Raw genomic sequence first — 19,113 nt, forward strand, 5'->3', positions numbered from 1 at the left:
ATGCAGCACAAATAAGACTGCTAAAAAATGCAAAGCAACATTGCAGGTGAGAACTCAACAAGCAGTCCTGGACCCTACCACACGTATGCCATGTCCAGGTGGTAAGAGCATCCCCCATCTCCTGAGCAGGTCTGCAGAGCAAAATACAGGGAAAAGAATATGCAAAGCTCACAGAACCTAACCCAGTGGAAAATACCAGTTCCTGCTTGAACCACAGGAGCTCTGGAAGGCAAGAGATGCCTTATTTGTGTTCAGGGGAAAAAGGGGCACTGTGCAGATGGGGAAGACCCAGCTTCAGCAGTTTGTGTCAGAGAATAACAGATTTATTCTTGGTTGGAAAGCCCTGTGGGGAGTTGCAGCAATCTTAAGGCTGGAACTAACACTATCTCTCCAACAGCCACAGGACTCCACTCCTGTCTGGAAGTGCAGCTGATGCTCCCATATGGGATTTAGCTGCTAGCAGAGAAACTCTGATTTGCTACAGAAATCTCCACTCTCCTCCCTCAGCCACTTCAGTGAGGAGAGCTACTCATCTAGGGAGACCTAATGGGCTGTATCTGCTTCTTACACCTTTATAACTCTCCGAATTCCGTCAGTGAAAAGCTCATGTCTAGAATATTCCAGAGAGGCTTTTGGTCTAAGGAACTGCTTGAGCTTACAGAAGGTCAGCTTCTGGCTCCCCACTGCTCCAGCAGAATCTGGCAGGGTGCTATACAGAGCTTGCCACTGGACTAGGAACATCAGAATCCAACAGAGTAATGGCTGAGAACTGTGGATATATCCTGATGTCTTGAAGACAGAAGAAATTACCCATGCATGCCGTGGAGCATTTGTGTGCATGTGGGCACACGAGAACTTTTGTATTTTCTTATATATACAATAAACCTGCAAGCACTCCACAAACAAAGCAACATAATCTGAAATATCATCTAGAATTTTTTCCTTCTCTCCAGCCTGCTACAGGCAATTTCCTCTTCCCACTGTTCATGCCAAGATCCCCTGGGTTCAGCTGAGCTATTTGAGCTAGACCAGGAGCACGATTTGCTGTGCCCACTGGATGGTCCAGTGACCACTAGGCAATGGAAGTAATGCAACACTTGAATCATTTCATGTCAGACAGACAAGACAACACAAGCAATTGCTTTACAGCGGCATATAAAGATAAACAAACAAATATAGATGGCTTTTTTTTTTGCTACTGAAACCACAAATTAAAGTAATACACAAATATGGGCGTTTGGCAAATTGATGCTTCTAACTAATGAAGCAGGACATGGCTTTTGTAGGAAATGTTTGATAAGACAGGAGAAGAAAAAAAAATGTACATTTAAATACGAATAATCTAAAAATACACAAGACACAGCTAGATTCACAGGTAAGAAAAGGAATAGTAGAAGCAAGCACTATAATTAGTTTTGAAATTAATTTCAGGATAGAATGACAATAATGCTAAACCAGCTCCTTAACCTCTGCTCCAAACATTGTGCCTATTGTCTTCTGGCAATCCCATGGCTCAGGTCGGGAAGCACTGGGCTTTGTCAGCACTGATGTATGAGCTCACAGAGAGTTTTGTATCTTTGCACCTTGTATCTATATACACACAAAGCAAACAATATAATTTGTTTACTAAATGCTTCATACTGGGAGGGAGATTGGTACTGGAGAGGGAGATGGTGGGGGGAAGGGAAGGGAAGGGAAGGGAAGGGAAGGGAAGGGAAGGGAAGGGAAGGGAAGGGAAGGGAAGGGAAGGGAAGGGAAGGGAAGGGAAGGGAAGGGAAGGGAAGGGAAGGGAAGGGAAGGGAAGGGAAGGGAAGGGAAGGGAAGGGAAGGGAAGGGAAGGGAAGGGAAGGGAAGGGAAGGGAAGGGAAGGGAAGGGAAGGGAAGGGAAGGGAAGGGAAGGGAAGGGAAGGGAAGGGAAGGGTCTGATACATATGTGTGTATATCTTTTCTCCTACCAACTAAAATCGCAATAGAAATCCAACCAAAGCTGCAAATTTTCAATGCTTAAACATTATTGTTGTTTCCCATTGTGCTTGGGTCTATTCCAATATGAAACAGCTCAGAAATTAAAAATAGGAACAATAGGGACTTAAAAAAAATTAAATCCTCACTCACAATGCACACAAACACATTAAGCTATTTATTTTTATGATATGTGTCAGCTCTGCATTGAGATAATTTCACAAATAACTCTGAATGTGTCCCATGCTCTATTTCATGCATGGGGTATTCAGAAGAACAAGAGTTTACTAACCAGACACCATTATAACCACAAGAAATTATAGAGTGTTTGGGGTTTTTTTCCTGCAATAGTTCAACATGATTTTAATTATATATGAAGTAAAATTTGAATAATTAGCTTTATAAAAAGCTGCCATTTACTTCAGTAAGTGTTTAGCTCTTTTCCTCAGAAAATGAATCACATCCATCCAAAATTCAGACTCACAACAATGAGCCGCTCAAGAATACAATGCAACCTATTCTGAAAGCATCTTCTCATTGCTGAAGACAGAGAGTTTACAAAGGGGACAGTAAAAGTAAGCAAGCAGTCTTACTTGGTCTGCTCTCTAAAGGATCAGCCCCAAATCCATCTATTTGGTGCTTGTGTGCCACAAGCATTATATTGAGGGGGCATTTTATAGATTACTACAACATACTGCAGAGAGCTGCATGCAGTATGGCTGAAAGCAAAGTAGAAGAGCTAATAATTCTGCTCTTATAACACCAGCATAAAATGTACCCCTGCAAAGGGAAAGATTAGCATTAATTGCCTGTTGTCAAATTTATCATTTCCCACAATTTATTAGAAGTTTTGTGCATTGCAGCACCACCAGAACAAGTTTGTGAGTACTGCAATACACCAATCTTTATTCTCCCTTTGGCAAATTAATGCAGATATTTTGCCTTATGATAATTCCTAATTAATAAGAGGTTTAGGAAAAAGTCCCACTCATTTGGAACTCCAGTGCTACTATCATTCATTTGAAATTCAACTCTTAAGTTAAAAAAAATAAAATATATGCAGCTCTCTTTACCACATCCCATTTATTGCAAGAATACTTAATATTAGTAAATTGGTCCCTTTGGGAATCTAAATGTAGGCACATATAATAACACAAGTTGAAAACCATAATTCTATCATAATCATTTCTCATTTTGCGTTGTTGGTTTTAGGTTTGGGGGGGAGGTTTTTTGGAGGGGAGAAGTTGTTAATTCAAAAAGGAGACTTTTGCACTGAGGATGTACAGTAAGATTTGCCTATTTACATAAACAGTTTAAGTTTGAAGTGCAAGCTCATTCATGCACAAATAACCCTTTCACATATGAAATTCTTACACGTAAAGCTAGAGAGTTAAAAAATCTTCTGCACTACAGATTCAATTCAGGTAGGCTGTACAATTTTCTGCATAAGAGACCTTTAGGTCAGCCTGAAAACCACTTTTGAATGATTTAAAATATAGAAAAAAATAACACAAGCCTGTAGATCAAAGCCCGGGGCTATATTTTCAAAGGGTGTTTAGTGTAGGTGACTCGTGCACAGTATGTTCTTCCAGGGGTAAAAACAGGCAATTTTAACTCATTCTGAGTCTGCAACTGTAACAAGTGAAAAAAAATTATGAGGTGGATTCCAGAGTCAGCTAAAGCTTCCCACGTAGCGCACTCCAGCGAGCAGGAGAGAAGGGGATGCGCAGAGGAACGACAACCGTGAAGAGGCTTAACCTGATTTCCTGGTTTGTATTTCCAGTCCTGCTGACGCACGCCCGAGAGGGCTGCTCGCAGGGATCTGCGAGGTGTCACTGCAGGGATCTGTCCCCTGCCACCCACTCCTGCACCCTCAGCAGCACAGGGAGCACCTCCAGCCCGTGGCCACCAACGGGGGCTGCAAACCACCGTGAAACCAGAGCACAGGGTGGCAGCTGGCCTGATGCGCTCCTCGCAGGCGCTCAGCACTCACACTAAAATAGCCAGGTTTTCCACAGGAGGAAAGGAGGGGAGGAAGAGTATTGTCTTTCTTTAAAAGGATAGTACATTAGTGACGATGTTTTTTTGTTAGATCCCGGTTTGTCTAGTTGGGGAATTTATGGACTTTTAAAAATAGATTTTGCCAAACAATTGTGTGGGCAACTGCTGACTTGCAGTCTGCAAGATATCTTTCCGTCAGCCTCAGGAAGATTAAAGCAGGTTCTATTTTCATCACAAGGGAGCTAAGGATGTAGGCACAAAGGAGAAATTCACTTTTTGTCCACATCAAGCTGAGCCTCTTGCCAGACGATGCAGCATTCACTGCAACAATTGCCAACATAATGTGTTGCCTTCTATAGCTCCTTCAGGTTGAAGAATAGCCTTGTACTGATACATGTAGAGAGCAGGAGAATTTCCCAGTCCCTGGGTCTATAGTTTAGCACCAGGCCAATTTCTTTCCTAATTTTGCGTGCCAAAAAGCTGACAGAAAAGTAACATTGGCATACAAAGGAGTAACATCTCCCTGCATCACATGTGTGCAAGAAAGGAAACAGAGATGAAAATAAAACATCCTCTGAAAGATCACAGCATTACATATTCTTGTACATTCATTCATTTAAGTCCTGATTCTAATCTCAGCAGTATGATGCTCAGAGAGAAAAGCAAGATATAGGCTGGTATCCACCCCTCTTAGATGGTAGAGGGGGAATGGTGCCCTGCCAGCATATCTGTACAAGACAAACCTTGCACTAAATAGGGCAACAGGGATTCAGGAATGAAAATGATCTTCTCACTCATCAAATCCAGGCCCCTGGTGTCACAGGCTACAATGTGATGCATTCCCTCTTGGAAAGCAATCACCAGCTTCCATAAAAAAGAATCCCCTGCTACCATCAGCAGCAGGCTCTTCCAGAACTTCACTGTTCATGGTCTGAACTTTCTCCAGTTTTCAACCTGCCTTTACTCATGGCTAGTTTATACCCTTTTATTCTTGTGGCAACATTGTTTTGTAGCTTGAACAGTCCTTTCCCTCCCTGGTGTTTATCCTTCTGAAGTATTTATGGTAAGCAATCAGATCCTCTCTCTGCCTTTGTTTTGCTAGGCTATCCGAGCCAAGCTCTTTAAGTCTCCTCTCACAAGACAGGCTCTCCATTCCTCTGATCTTCTTGGTACCCATTCTAAACCGAATTTATCATTTGTGCACACAAAAGACCTGAATTGTGCATAGTATTTTTGATGGGATCACATCACAAAATAAGCCATGGAAATAGCATAAGAAGAGATATGGTACCAGATCTCTGGGATGTTCCTGTTATTCTTGAATACATAGACTCATAAATATATTTGGCATTTACTGCCTCAAAATCAAGACATAAATATATTAAAACACAAGTATTTAGACAAACAAAACCAGGAAGATTTTCCTTTGCTTAGCAAGGAAAAAAACCCATTATTTTACCCTGAACCTAAATGAAATTTCAGAGAAAAAAAGTTTACTGTGCAATCTACTGAACTTAAGCCACAGCTGTGCACCCATGAAATATCATCCCCCTGTTTATAACAAAGTAAGGGCTCTGTGCCACAGTTCCTATTTCAAGCCCTGATATATTTTGCATGAAGTGCAAAATGTAAAAGCAAACTTGGGGAGAAGACCAGCATTTCTATGTCAGCAGCTGTATCTTTTTCAGTTTGATCTGACCTGTTCTGCTGCTGCAAGAGAAGCACAGACACCAAAAAGCAGAGCAACTCACCAAATTCCTGATGAGGCAACTGAACCTCCCTCACTTGCAAGAACATGAGAAACAGGTAAATTTAAGAGCCTATTACTAAGGGCCCCAAGCACAAAACGAAAGTAAAATCATGCAGTACCATACAGGTGGGAATCAAGGTATGCCAAAAGTCAGCAGGATTTCAGTAACATCATACATACGGCTGCAAACACTCATGCCAGTTAATTAGCAGTGGCATTAAATGAGAAAATGGACACTGAGCAGGGCATCGGGGTTAACTTTACTCTATGTGATCTGTGCCATATGATCTTTTATTCCATCTGTTATCAACATACTTCAAGAGATTAATCCAATACACATAATTTTGAGTGAGCAGATACCATTTTGTTACTCTGTATCATACTTCACAAGTCTCAAATATTCAGTGTCTGATTGACAGCTTGAAGAGGTGCCACAAGGTTAAATGACAGCCTATCAATTTTTCAAGGGCAAGAAACCCTTTATGAGACATTCAGAGGTTTTTCCTTCTAGCATTTTTCCATTGTTTGCCTAACCTAAACCTCAAGCATACCCCAGAGTTTAAGGACATGCTGCTGTAACAGAAACCATCAGTCAACAATAAAAAAACATCTCAGAAAGATGTACCATATGCCCATCCTGAAAACACACATCAATTATGGTAGTCATACGAGACCCCACAGGCTCTGTTTCTGTGGCAGAGCCACTGCTGTTAGTTACACCATGCCCAGTGCTGGCACCCACTCCTGAACTCAAGCACAGCCCTCCCAGCAGGTCTAGAGGGGACTTCCATGGGCACCACTCACCACAAAGGCACCTTGCTGCTCTAACCCTGACAAAAAGCTTTACACCACACCAAGGACAGCCAAGAAAACTGATGGCTGTACTAGCCACGACAATGCAAGGGGAAGATGAAGCTATGAAAACCCCTGTGCTCAAGGAGCCACTCTACTGGACTGTGTGCGAGGGAAGCCAGAGAGAAACACACAGCCAGCCACAAGCAGTGCTGCTTTTCCTTATAGAAGGAGACAAGTGATTTCCTGGCATACGTGCAAGTGCCTTGGAAAGTGCCAGCAGGAATGTATGAACATGCCGGGTAGCTGGCAATGCCTGTCAGTGTGGGACCCCACTGGAAGGGAAGCTGGATGGTGCCCCTTGTCCACCCAAGTGGGAGTCACTTCTGGCATGCTGGGCTCTGCTTCCTGCCTCCTCCTGCCTGCACCCAGACCGCATGGGACAGGAGCTGGGCAAACATCAACAGCAGCTTTTTATCAGCCACTGGATATAGGGCCAGTTAGTATCAGCAAGTCATTAATCTGGTGTTATGCTGTAGGTCAAAATGTCCTTCTGTTTAGACCTTATTGTCAAAGTCTTCTGCTTCTTCAGCAGCATGATTTAGTATTTGGAGCGATGTAACTTCATGTCACTGTCACTTTTGCTGCATGTGTTCTGCTCTTTGCCTCTGAGACATCTTGACACATTGATATACAAACCAGAGATGCAAAGATGGTTGTAAATACTGTGCTAGGATCCATTCCTAGAAAGTTGAAGAGAATCTAACACAACTAATTGCACACGTACAAGGAAGAGATTGATGTGAGAAATTCATAAAGAAAAAATATGGCATTAATAAATTAAGAGCTGCAACGTGTCTAAAGTTCAGCTAGAACATCTGAATGATTGCTACCATTACTGTAGATACCAGTGCCACTTTGCAATATGGCCTCTCATGTGTGCATTGTCTTTCCCATCTCTGCAGCAGCATTACAGCTTCCAATGGAACTGTTGCTGAATTGAAGCTGGAGTGCCTGGAAGGCAAGTGCTGTATTTTATACTGCTATGCTTCTGGTGCTTAATTGGGTCCTAAACTAAATATGCTGAATATATACTTAATTAAATGTGCTAAAGAAATATTCTAGGTGCATTTAGAAAAGATTTGTTTGGTCAACTAAGATGTTTTGCAACTGTAATTGCATTATTGTTATTGGCATTTCTAAATCACTCTCTGCATTTCCTTTGGAATAAATGTCTTAGTAGCTCAACAGTATAATGTATTGCTGTGCTACATAACTGGAGGAACACATTATATATTCATGTACACTTGGCTTTAACCACTTACAGTATAACAATGAAGTTAAGATTATTATGCAGTAAGTTTGCTGAACCATCATCCTTTTAAACCATAAATATACTTGGCATATACCACAACATCCACTCAGTAAGAAATTGGGTAAACAGAACTCACTTATATTTTGAAATTGAATGGACAGTTAAAACTGAATTAACTGGGCAAATAATAGCATTTCAAAACTATAAAGTATAGTTCACAAACTATGGTGTAACACAGCCTATTTCTCTTGCAGCACAGGCAAGAGAGAGTTAGTATAATGTTAATACTACATATTTCTTACACTTATACATTGATTCAAAACCAGGTTTTGATAGTGGACTTAAATAGCTAAAATTATAAAAATATATAAACTCCCTTTATATTAAATTTTCTGAAACATCATCAACATTGCAGCAGAGCAAGGAAAATCCATTTTATCAGCTTCTAAATGTAACATATGTTATCTCTGTGATAATATCTTCTGTCAAACTGTATCCAGGACGTTTACCTCCTCAAAAACCACGATCAAAAACAAAACCAAGGAACACAGGGCATTAGAACAGAAAAGGGATGGCCTTTAGAACAAACTGACTGTACTTAATGCAGATGGGGAAAAAAAAGCATGTTTAAATTTGGCACTCTAGCAGCTTTGTAATGTACAGGGATTTTTCACTGTTTCTGTGTATTGCAGTCTTGGTAATAGGCAAATCCCAGGCATATGCTTGCATAACATAAAACATATTTGGTTTTAACATTAATAATTTCTTTAATTACTTTTCATCACTTGTGTCATATTTGAAATTTTCCCTTACATCATTCACATTTTATACTTTTTAATCTCTTGCGAACCTTCTCTTCAATATTTTGGGATATTTCACATGACATGATATACAAATAGCTACAATATAAATTAGCTGGCAAGATTCAAGTTCAGAAGACACAGGAAGCAATCCCGCTGGATGTGGTACATCTCTTGACAACCGATCTGATTTTGTATGGTGTCTGAGGGAGGGGGACAGGCCATGCCCCAGCCTAGCAAAGCTTTTAAGCACACACTTAACTTTGAGCATGTGATTACTTTAAAGTACTTCAACAGGATTATTCACATACTTAAATTAAATGCTCTTCTAGATTTCAGACCTTATGCATGGCACACAGTCTGTCTCTGCAGGGGCTCCCAAAATCCAGAGGGTGTGTGGGAGACGAGGATGAGGCACCTGTAGGTATTTTCAGGACCTCATACAGCACCTAGATGAGACAATGTAAAGATGTCTTTTAATATCAGTTGGAAGCTGCAGCTGCTTTCCTTTGCCGTGATGGGTGCCTCCAGGGTGTTTTTTTTAAAGCCTATTAAAAATGTATTCATAGAAAGTCATCCTTTTGTATAAATAGAGTTATTGATCAGAAATCTCTCTTTTCAACACACATTTTATCCAGACAAAACCTATTCTTCTTATAAAGCTACTCACTTCATTGTTTGGTACTGGATGCTTTTCAATAATTTTGGGATGGAGAGGCGGTACTTTGCCAAGAAAAGACAAAAAAAGTCCATCAGCTGTAAAGAGGAAAACCTTGCCTGTATTCTGATTTTCAGGACTTAAAAGTATTAAAAAACAAAAGACTTTTTTTTTTATCTTTTGCTTAAGAGAAGAAAATCAACTCCATAATATTTCATGGCCAGCTTTTGATTCCTGATTGTTCACAGCTGCTCTGTTACATACCTGTGCAGACCTTGGCAGACCAAAGGCTGGATGGAGCTGGGAAAGGGAGCTGCCCTTTACATAGACAGCACAACTGCATGTAGGTTGTTTGGAGATTTACTTAGCAACCCCTGTAAATATATTAATGGGAATTTCAGGTGTAAAGAGATACCAGCAATCCAAAGGGGGGAAAAAATATCTTTGGTGTTTCTTCAGCATCAGGATCAGCACAGAACAGCATGTACACAGTGGCTTTCACAAGTAGAATAAAATATAAAGCCCTTTTATCTTAATATACTTAATTTCTCCCAATAAGAACTACCATATTGAAGGTGGTTCTAAAAAAACAAGGACATGTAGCCACTGTTGCTCAGGGTGGTTTAAAATCAGGCCTTATTTGTCTGTGTCAACATTTTAAAGTAGAGTATGAAGGCATTTGTTAATTTTGTACTACTGAAGATCCCTGAAACCTGCAAGTATCTGTAAGTTCCTTCATTCTGTACAGAATGTGCCAAAGGACCACGTTGTATTCTCAACACCGAGACAGAATCAGAGTTTTGCTGCAGTCTTGGTACTTTCACTGTGTGTCACTGTGCATCAGCATTAGCTGGAGAACTGAGAGCAAGGCTAACGGCAGAGAGAAAAGCAGAATCAGTGATTTTTTTTTCCTGAGACATTACATCTCTTTTCCATATATTAGGAAAAGGTTATGCTCCTTTTGCTCATAATTATAAAACAAGAATGTTAATACTACAAAGATTCAGCATAAATCAATTTCAAACTGCTAAATTTATTAGGCAGTGCTTGTAATGAATTATATGAAATGGGTAACAAATCCAAGGCTAGGATTTTTTGCTGATACTTTCTAATTGTATCAAAACCACTAGATAACATTTATGTTTCTGTTAAGAACTGCTAATTTTTTGTGCCTTACAACCCTTGGAAATACATTTTGTTATCTGCAGTGAATACTAAACAAAACTGATTTATACAACTAAAATGGTGTTTAAAATTAATAAAAATTACTTATGATGACAAAAAAAATCTCAAACTACATTATATTTAGAATTTTTAATTGTTCAGGGGAGTTATTTAAAGGCTATCCTAGATTAACAGTTGTTACTACTCCTGTTCTTGTAATTATTGTTGCTATTAGTATTAGTAGCATCATCGTAATAATATAAAAAGAAGGGCTGCAAAAAAAAAAAAAAAAAAAGAAAGAAAGAATACAAACCCAGAAATCCTTGAAGTTGTCTTGTTTAGGGTCTAATTAATGCCTACTAAGGAGGTCTCAGCAAATTAATACACTATTAAGAATTAATCAAAATATCATGGTGATTTAATTTCTATAAATTATAAATTCTATAAATACTATAAACTCTCTAATGATATTTTAAAGAGTACTGATATATATTTTATATATATATATATATATATATTCATATATATATGCATTTCTAGTTAGAATTAACACTTGAATGCAGCAGTTCACAGAAAATCCCTTTAATTACCAGATAGTCCAGCGTGCTGGCTAGGCTTTCCCATCTGAAGCAGATGGGAAGGCAGTCCTTTATAAGATAGAAAGAAAGAAAGAAAGAAAGAAGAGGGTAGGGAGAAAAATTTTCTATCTGATGTCATGTTTTACTGCAATACTTTCATTCATGTGTGGCTATTTAAAATATATTTTAAAAGATAGGGGATATTTCTGCTAAAATGAAATATCTAGGTATTTTTAGCTTGATGCACAGGAGTTGTGCAGAAGCCTCAGGAGTTCTAATGAGAAGATACCTAACCAGTTTGTTTCAGGGATGTGTCCAAAACCCAAAACTGCTGCAGCTCGTGTCCCATTATTGGCAGTTATCTGTTGGGCAGACTGACAGGAAGAAAATAAGCCATATGAAGAAGTCTTCCTTCTCTGTCTGATCAGAGAAGAAAGGTAAATAAATGGCATCATGGTGATTGAAAGGGAGGTATCACACACCATGTGGTCACACAGAATGAATTCTGCAGAGAGTGAGAAGCTCCTCTTTTTGACAATGAACTAGGCAAGCGAATGATGGGACACCTGGTCATTTAAAATGCAGCAGGATTGGAATTTCAGGCCCATTTGCCAAATTTCTGCTGCAGTTTGGAGGCAGAAGAAGTAAAATGTGTTTCTCTTATGAATTTCAGCTGTTGTGCTATATCAGAAGGCACTCTGGGCTGGAATGTGAAAACAAAGCATTGCACTGGATTGTTTTCCCACAGTTCCTACCAGCTTTCACACTGCAAAAACCCATCTGACAAATACTGCCATTAGTGCATTACCTTCGAATTAGGACTAATAAAGTCCTGTCCCAGCTTGATATAAAACAACACATACTTTTTTGTTATTGCATAAAGGACAGTGTTAATTCCAGCAATTGCATGGGCAGATAACAGACTTGTGGGTATGGTTAAGTACATCCAACATGTGAAGCCCAGCATGTACTGGTATTGAAGAAAAGCTTGCAGTTTTTCTTTGTTTGCCCCAACTCACATCAGCAGTATGCATCATCCATACAAGTCACTTCCTGCCCTTTTTTTCAGCAATTGTTTCAACTCCTCAAAGCTGACCATATGAACAGTGCCTGACAGAGACCACTAGCACCTCACACAACCTTCTCATTACTCCTTATCCTCCCAGTCAGAACCACTGCACGACATGTTGGTGCCCTTGGCATCTTCCACCCCATTGATCTGTCTGGGCTGCTCCCATCTCCTGCAGCACCTCTCACCTGGCCCTGTGGCATCATCCTGTGTACTCCTGGTGCCCCACTCGACCTACACTTCATGTGGCTCTGCTACTTCTCAACAACACCTGGTTGCACTTAAGATCAGAAAGTCCCAGTTAAGTCTCTTTCCATACACAGACACTGCTCACACACTTTTTGTAGAGAAAACCTCTTCACTATTCAGCTGCATGTTCTACAAGTGAATATCCAAATGCAGTGGCATTCATCAGAGGGAGTTACGGGAAACATTTGCACTAATTATGCTTCTGTCTAAATTAGTTACTAGTCTTAGAATAAAGTTAAACTACCAGAAGGATTTCTAAAACAATAGATTTTTTTGCTACTTAGTGGTTTTTATCAGACAGATAATGGGAGACAAGAAATAAATAAACTCGGGGAGGTACAATTACATCATCTTACTCTTTCAGCATGATAAAGAAAATGGTATTCACTTCCCTCCCCAGAGTGCTATGAGGCTTATTCCATTAAGGTTTGTCAAGTGCTTGGTTGGAAGGCCTTGTAAGTGCATGGTGTTATTAGTAAATATTAAATAGAAAACCAGATTCTAATTATCAGGATAAACAGGCTAAGTTCTGCTTGGCTAAATGCACTTGGGAGAGGAACCCAAGACCACCAGCGTGCTGTAGTACTGCACATCCTTATCAGATCCAACTCCTTTCAGCCTACAAAGGATCAGGTTTGCTCAGGTGCAAACCCACCAGAACTAAAATTCATCATCCGTGTCTCTTCCCAAACACTGAATAAAAATTTCACTCCCACTTCAGGGTGTATTATGAATGTTAGATTGATGTAATTTATTTTTCAGGCATCTCCATACCTGCTGATCACCCTGTACAGCTGGGACAGAAACAGAGCACACAGGTAAAGCACACAGGACTCTGCTCCTTCACATGGTGAGGATCTCTGCCTCTCTGAGTACAAGGTTCACAGTCTTAGCTGTCACTAGACTTGGCCCTTACATCCCAGCACCAAAAGGAAATTCCTGGTTTATGGTCTTTCTGCCTTTTGCCACATGAGAGAGAGAAAAAAATATCACCCTGTAAACATTTCACCACAGATAAAAGAGACATATAAAGCATTTGTGTTACGCTGCATGAATGAAGAGTAATTAGAGATTAAAGTGCCCTTAATATCATGTGTGGGTAAAGGTCTAAAATATTTTTTGCATTGATCACTCATGATTGAAACTAATGTAATCTGGTAGCTTTGGCAGTGGGGTTTTTTTCAGCTTTGCTGTCAAGTCAAGCCTGTGCTGGGCACAGCCATCAGGGGCTTTACATCTTCCAGAGCATTCTATGCAGCCTGATGGCATCTCTTGCATAAAAGGCAAAGACTGACAGGGATTCAAAGAAGACACAATTGCTGCAGTAAAGAAGCTTCTTTCACATCAGGGGAAAAAGGTGGGGATGGATAAAGCTCTGGAAAGTAACCGTTCTGGTGGACAGAATAGGAATCCTAGTAAAGATAGAAGGTTTTTCACTAATAGGGTCATCCAGATTTTGGGGAGTGATAATTTTGCCAGCTTTAAATGACCTTTAAAGGGAGCCAGACAACCTGTGCCTACAGAACTTCTCCCAAAGACTGCACACAATACAGAACCGCCAAACTGCAGGTGAGGTGTACTAGCTAGTTCCTAGCCATGCATTTTGTTTGAAAGGAAAACTGCCTTCACTGTCCTCAACATTAACAATTTCACCGCTGCAAAGGTAAAGTTTTTTCCTACCAATAGTAAGATCAGAGATATTTTGAAAATGTAACTTTTGTATTACAGTGGCCTCTCCATTGTGGGGACTACTTACTGAAAAGCAACATTTGCAAGACTGATGGTTTGGGCTTTCAGAGAAAAATTCCCTACTAGAAACTGGACTTGAAACACCAGCAAAACAACTGGAAACAACTGGAAGCACAAACATTAAGCGTGATAGTTTGCAACCTTTCTACCTCTCTTCCCCCAGATCCATAACAACAGTCTGAATTCAAACAAACAAACACTCTGTGAAGATGTAACATCAGACTGCATCAATAATCTGCACTGAGTAATTCTCAGAATGGAAGACTTTCAGCCTTCCCAAGTGAGATGGAGGGAGACTGGAAAGCCTGTTTCAGGCACACCCTGGTAGCCAAGCTGCATGGAGAGCTTGGTTTTAAGAGAGAAATTGCCCATTTATTATCTTCTCTATTCAAATAGTAGCTATAGATTCACTAGAGCCCTTGCAAGCAAGCCCTTGTTCTGCAGCTACAACGTTGTTAGGCATGAGCTGAGGCATTCTGAAATGGTGGCACCATCTCCTGCTTTTCAGAAACCACCTTCCAACACTAAGCAGCCTGAATTGGGAGTATGGACTGAATTGGAACCATGCAATTTTTAATGCGTCTACTTATTGAATTTTTAATCTGCAGATTATTGACTGTATGGACTGTAATGGCTTTGAACAACAGGGTGAGTGTGTATGCCAGACATCTGAAGTAATTCTATGTGAAAAGAGATGGCAAATTGCTGGAGCCTTTAATTACACAATTATTTAATAGTATTAAGGGCGGGCCTGAAAAAACAGAATACTCTCCCCCTGCACATTTATCTACATCTCAATAAAATGAAATGCGATTTGTGTGAGGGGAAGGGAGCAGTGGCTCTGAATTTATATTCTGGTATGCAACATCTCAAATGGGTTGGTATGAAAAGATGCATCATTAAGAAGTGATGGTTTCAGTCCATGGGATTTTAACACTTTTTGCTTCTGTTCTCCTATAAACCCTCAAAATCCAGAAGCCATTAAATGAAAAGTGCTTAGTTTTCTGACTTGTGTTTTTCTACACATATGAGGATCATAAAAAGAATGATGCTGTCACTGATCCCCACATCTGTCTGCATATTGTGTGCTTTATAGATACAGGGCCTGCTATTCCTGCAGAAATGGGGACTCCTAGGTTTTTTTGGGCAGGCACCTGACAGCACATTCAGCGCACAAATCAGTTCTCAGCAAAGCAGCAGCAGCCGTGGGCTGGCCCCTTCACCACAGCCAGCCCGTCATGCCAGGCGCTCCTTCCCTCCCTGGCAGCAGGGCACTGCTCTTCTTTCCTTTCCTCGTGATTTTATTTGGAAACAAAAAGAAACAACATCCTGTCATCAAACATCAGTAAGCCGTAATTATTTTACCTACGTTTAACTTACCACAGTGAATGTTATTACTATGTGAGGATCACAAATATCAAGGCTCCAGGAATGTCACATGAGAATGTCATAAGTAAGCCTATGTCTAAAATAAACACTCAGAAGAACGCTTCTCAAAATCACTCTGTCTACATACATGCAAATGCATGTTACTAAGGACTGTTCTTTACAAGATTATAGAAATAACTTGTGGAAGAAGAAGTCTTTTATTTCAGGGGCAAAACCAGCAACTGTGCAGAGCTAATATTTTATCATGACTTGTCTCAGACTGGTGCTGTTGGAAGAAGCCCTGAATACCGGCAGGCTAGAGCTCAGCTGAAAGCCACTGCAGCTGCTCAGGACGTGCTGCCACCAGAAACAGGGCTGAGGCCTGGCTCTTTCTCTCTTTCATGCCACCAGCTACGAGCCTGACTCGTATTTCTGCTGCCCTTTGCCAACAGCCACATCTCAGGCAGGGAACTCAAAGCTCCGTGATAAAAAGCACCTTTGCTAAAATTTAAATAAACTGCGCCCCGCAAATGAATTTAAAATGAGTGAGTGTCAGTGGCTGCTTTAGATAGACACATTTTTACTCACTGCTGACCAGCTCGTGCATTTAGGTCTAGCAGTGTTGAAAGAAGACATGGGAATATATACCTCACTGGAAACAGAAATGGCACGCAGCAGGACAGGGCTTGTCAGTGCCAGGATGAGCCAGGGAAGGGAATTTTACAAATTCCTTTCAATGTCAGGTCCTTAACTTTGCAGTGTCAGTTCTGTATGCTGAAGTTTTGTTCCATGCCCTATATATATTCCCCTTTCATAGAGAGAAGGCTGGTGACTGTGCTTACTATTCTTGGAGTGCTGTCGTGAATGGGTGGAATACTAAGAGAACCACATCTGAAAATGTACACTCACAACGTCTTATCAGTATTGGACATACATAATTTTTTCTTGCAAAGTTTTTGCTATGAAATTGGTTGTCACACAAATTCATGTGCTTCTCCTTGCTGTTTTTTTTTTAAACCCGCTACATTACTATATTTTTTGATGTCCATTTTAATGTTCCTTAAAGATAAAGCCAACCGTCTATACTAAAATTTCATGCACCCTTTTCTTTGGTTGAACAGAACTGCATTCTCACTACACAGTAGTATTTCACATACATTTCGATAACTGGGTACACTCCACACAGTTGAAAATATCTACCTGTAAGCACGCAATATTTCTGCCTTAATTGAATGTAAATGCAACCTTCCCCAACACACCTTCTCTAGGTGAAGTGTGTAAATGGAAATGTAAATATAAAGCACCACTGTTTAATTTGCTACCATGGGAAGTAAGGATGGTTTAGTCAAATAACTGAAACACTGGCCCTCAATTTGGTCTACCCTTGGAAAACTGAAATCTAAGAGTTTTTCTCAGTGAAAGTTCTTGATGAATTGCAATTTATTGAAATAATAATAGCAGCATCTATCTATTTGATACAGAGACTTCATGGAATTGTTTACAGGAACAGAATGTAGAGAAGTTCGAACTGTTCATGGAGAAACACAACCTGGAAACTAGCACTAATGGCCCACAAACCATACTGGTTTTTTAGTGAACTCCATTTTTCAGCTGAAAATCACTGCAGATTTTCAACCCACTATAAATGAGACAATGGCCACATTAGTTTGCAGCTTTGTTTGAAGACATGAACTATTATTGATTACATGTGGAAATGCTGAACAATGAACCAATAACTTTGATCAATAGCATTTTAATCTCTTGAGTTGAGCAAGGTGCTCAACCAAGCCTTTGCTTGCTCTTTGCAAGACTCACTTGGAAGCAACTGGTGCACAGTGCAAAGAGCTAGAGCGTTCAGAGCTGAGATCTAGGTAAGCAATCCAGAAGAAACCACCAAATATCCTATTTAGTGTGCTGAGGGTCTGAAACTGAGGATTGTTTTGAGCATTGTGCATATTAAAGTTCTTTGTGGAGGCTGGCTGGGATCACACCAGCTTTGATAAAGCAGGGCTAAGAAAAGATGTACAGGCTTCAGTCACAGAGGAGCAAAACACAGACACCTTCTGGAAAAATTTTAAAGTAAACGACTTGGAGTAGAGCTGGCCACCACTAGGACCCAGAATGACAATGATGGTGATGATGATGACAAGGATGATACTAACACCAACAGCATCATCACCACCCACAAATTCTTCATTACAGAATAGATACTAAAGTAACTAAAGCCATCTAACATGGCTTGTGTGCATAAGTGTAAATTGTTTTCTTTAAAAGCAAAGAAGGAGAGAGCTACCTCTGCATCAAGATATAGCTACTCTGATTTCAGAAAATAGCTACATTGGACACAGCAGTCAGCAAAGCACCTGAGAGAAACCATGAGAAACCAAAGAATTAAGACAGCAGAAGCACAATGGAAAGACAGTGCTCTATTAATAATGCTCACCTTTAAAGAAGCATGATAGGACCGTGGCATTTAATATCAGTGCTTATCAGAAGCATCTCAAGAGATTTCAGCTCTTTTAATGTATGTCTTACAAAAGAAACACCACTAAAGAGTGCTGACTTCAATGTTTTCCTACTGCTAACAGCTGCCTTTCAGGCAAGATCCCATGAAGATTTCCTCTTCCACATTTAACTGTGGATTTCCACGTTTAATTGAATGGGATTCAATAGCAGGAGCAGAGAGAGTTCAAATTTTCCCTTTGGGGATTTGCTCAGGAGAAATTATTCATTCATGCCATGACATTTTGAGGGAATATCATAATGTCGTTTTGGGCGCAATGTCATAACTTAGAAGAACAGAAGAATGAGATGGAAACATCAATTACGATAAAAGAAAGGGTCTAAAAATTCATGGTTTGCCCTGTGTCCCTCCTTCTACAGGGAAGTCCCAGTGTGAAAATGGCTGCTGTGCATCTGAAGTCACTACATGAATCCACTGGGCCAGCACCATCACCCGTGACAGGGTCACCTGCAGGCTGTATCCTGCCGACTCCTGTTCCCTCCAGCCATTCCAAAATCCTGGGTAGCAGGATGGAGAACAGCGGTGCTATGGAGAGCAGTACGGCAGGAGACTGGTACTGGCCAGGTCTAGCCCTTTCCCACAGCACAAGGTTGTAAGCAGAAGTGATGTGGACATGGTGGGTAGAGAGATGTGATGGTACCACAGGGTGTGACTAGAATGCAAAACCTTTCTGATCACAGATACACGTGAATAAGTACATGTGTACATAAATATGCTTGTATGCACAAAGGGCACAGACAGCTATTTTTCTGATTCTACGTCGTGTTCTGATACTGAAATACATTAGCAATACCATTCTACAGTATACCATTGCATCCTAAAAACACAAAAAATAAATGTGAAAAATAAGGCAGATAAAGAATTGTCATGGGAAGACTTAGAGTTTGAGGCCTTTAATACAGGGATACAACATCTTAGAGACAACCCACCAAGTCCTCTATGCCCTTTGTGAAGGCAAAGGCTTGAAACCCCTTCCAGAAATACTCCTTGCATAGCTAATAACCTGGGACATAAAAGGGCAGAGGAATGTCCTAGCAGGTTATTCATGGCTTGATGAGAAAGTTGACTCAACACTAGCCTGCATGTAGAAGACTGTATCATAATCCTCTCTTTCCCCGTGTCTTTAACCTGCTA

At 40.3% G+C, this 19,113-nt stretch overlaps 1 protein-coding gene and 1 long non-coding RNA gene across 3 annotated transcripts in view; both read right to left on the bottom strand.

Annotated features, from left to right (window-relative positions):
* PPARGC1A (PPARG coactivator 1 alpha) overlaps positions 1 to 19,113 on the bottom strand; it is a 368,866-nt gene that overhangs the window by 96,806 nt on the left and 252,947 nt on the right. The window lies entirely within an intron of this gene.
* Positions 8,325 to 19,113, bottom strand: part of LOC135447093 (uncharacterized) — a 58,547-nt gene continuing 47,758 nt past the window's right edge. The window contains exons 2-3 of the long non-coding RNA XR_010440002.1: positions 9,543 to 9,652; positions 8,325 to 9,069 (exon numbers count right to left, since the gene is read on the bottom strand). This is a non-coding gene — a long non-coding RNA (uncharacterized LOC135447093). The remainder of the gene's footprint in view (positions 9,070 to 9,542; positions 9,653 to 19,113) is intronic.

Source organism: Zonotrichia leucophrys, chromosome 4 (genome assembly GCF_028769735.1).
Source record: "Zonotrichia leucophrys gambelii isolate GWCS_2022_RI chromosome 4, RI_Zleu_2.0, whole genome shotgun sequence".
NCBI lineage: Eukaryota > Metazoa > Chordata > Aves > Passeriformes > Passerellidae > Zonotrichia > Zonotrichia leucophrys.